This window comes from Pogonomyrmex barbatus, unplaced genomic scaffold (genome assembly GCF_055798465.1).
Source record: "Pogonomyrmex barbatus isolate J1 unplaced genomic scaffold, ASM5579846v1 scaffold26, whole genome shotgun sequence".
NCBI lineage: Eukaryota > Metazoa > Arthropoda > Insecta > Hymenoptera > Formicidae > Pogonomyrmex > Pogonomyrmex barbatus.
This window is the reverse complement of record NW_028297123.1, coordinates 70,370-72,459: the sequence shown is the minus strand read 5'-3', so window position 1 is coordinate 72,459 and position 2,090 is coordinate 70,370. Positions and strand designations below refer to the sequence as shown.

Below are 2,090 nucleotides of genomic sequence, written 5' to 3'. Positions count from 1 at the left end.
CGCTCGTCGAGAGGCATTGAGCAATCGAAGATGGTCGATTAGCTCGTTGGGATCGTCCCAGTGAACGTACTCGATTTTTTTGTCTCTCACCCGCATAGCGGATGGAATAGAGTCGATCCCTCTTTTTCTCGCCTTACCACTACCAGCGCCAATTTGGTCTCTATCGAGCAATAGCGGCGTGATGATGTATTTGTACTTCAAACCTTTGTTTCCTAGAACGGGCACAAGCGCATTGTGACCACGCTGATGGGCGTTTGTAATCAACAGTATACTCTTGTACTTTGCTTGTCGTTCTTCGTGTACACGACGTCGTTCGCTCACGAAGTCTCTTGAAGATCAACTCGTATAAGCCCGAGATACTCGGATATCGCGCGTTACCCACGATCACGCTGTCGTCGGCGGCCACGTCGAATCGCTCGTCGCCGAGCATCGAATCGCCCACGTTGAAATACACCCGAAATAAGAAGGGAGGGTGTGCGTCACGGCAGGGCCCGACCACGAACCAGTCGTGAAAACACGAAATTATTTTGCGAAAAAATACCACCTCATCCAGGAATCAAACATGGATCTCCTTACCGGGTAGGCATCTTATCCTTTCGACTACCGAGGCATGTGATGATATTTATCGCAAATAACATATTTAGAATAACATGTCAACAATACAATAATACATATATATACGTATATTACAATATACATATATACATGTATTCTCTCGAATCCCCATGACCGGTACTCCAGAGAGATGATGGTCCCATTCTCTCGATGTCCATATGGGCGAGGACGCAGGGGTGCGTTTCCCTGGGGAGACGTGCTCAAACAACAACTGTCCCTATCTACTATCTAGCGAAACCACTGCCAAGGGAACGGGCTTGGAAAAATTAGCGGGGAAAGAAGATCCTGTTGAGCTTGACTCTAGTCTGGCACTGTAAGTAGACATGAGAGGTGTAGCATAAGTGGGAGATGGCAACATCGCCGGTAAAATACTACTACTTTCATCGTTTCCTTACTTACTCGGTTGGGCGGAGCGCGTGCCCCGAGGGCTTCGTGCTCCGGCGGTCACGGTGTTCTAGAGCTAAGCGTGTCAGAGTGGCGTGAAGCTTCGGCCGATCGCCGTTAATACTCCCGCGTGATCCGATTCGAGGACACTGCCAGGCGGGGAGTTTGACTGGGGCGGTACATCTGTCAAAGAATAACGCAGGTGTCCTAAGGCCAGCTCAGCGAGGACAGAAACGCAAAAGGGCAAAAGCTGGCTTGATCTCGATGTTCAGTACGCATAGAGATTGCGAAAGCACGGCCTATCGATCCTTTTGGCTTGAAGAGTTTTCAGCAAGAGGTGTCAGAAAAGTTATCATAGGGATAACTGACTTGTGGCGGCCAAGCGTTCATAGCGACGTCGCTTTTTGATCCTTCGATGTCGGCTCTTCCTATCATTGCGAAGCAGAATTCGCCAAGCGTCGGATTGTTCACCCGCCAACAGGGAACGTGAGCTGGGTTTAGACCGTCGTGAGACAGGTTAGTTTTGCCCTACTGATGACTAGTCATTGCGATAGTAATCCTGCTCAGTACGAGAGGAACCGCAGGTTCGGACATTTGGTTCACGCACTCGGTCGAGCGGCCGGTGGTGCGAAGCTACCATCCGTGGGATTATGCCTGAACGCCTCTAAGGCCGTATCCGCCTAATCAAAGGTGGCAATGATATCTCTAGGAGTCTCGTGAATCGAAAGGCTCAAAACAATGTGACACTACTAGGCGGCCGATCCACGGGCCGGTCGTCGCACGAGCCCGGTTTGCCGTATGGCGCCATCGCCCGTCGTCGGGATCCCACCGATACGATGGCATGGCGTCCAACGGTCGAACATGAGTTTCGCAAGTTCGATGTCGAGACTCGGAATCGTCTGTAGACTTAGGTACCTGGCGGGGTTATTTTTAACTAACAAAATAGCGCGGGTCGTCGGCGGTATTTGACACGCACGTGGAGAGTGCATATTCGGTTGCACGCGCAACGATCGGTGCGTTCAATATCTCGGGTCGGTCGGTGTGTTCGGTAGTGGGTGCGGAGTCCGATCGCACTTATGACTAGAACGGTA

At 51.1% G+C, this 2,090-nt stretch overlaps 1 pseudogene; it reads left to right on the top strand.

The window, feature by feature from the left end:
• Nucleotides 1-802: 802 nt before the first annotated feature.
• LOC148936236 (large subunit ribosomal RNA) lies at nucleotides 803-1,706 on the top strand (annotated as a pseudogene; the record flags this gene model as incomplete).
• Nucleotides 1,707-2,090: the final 384 nt, after the last annotated feature.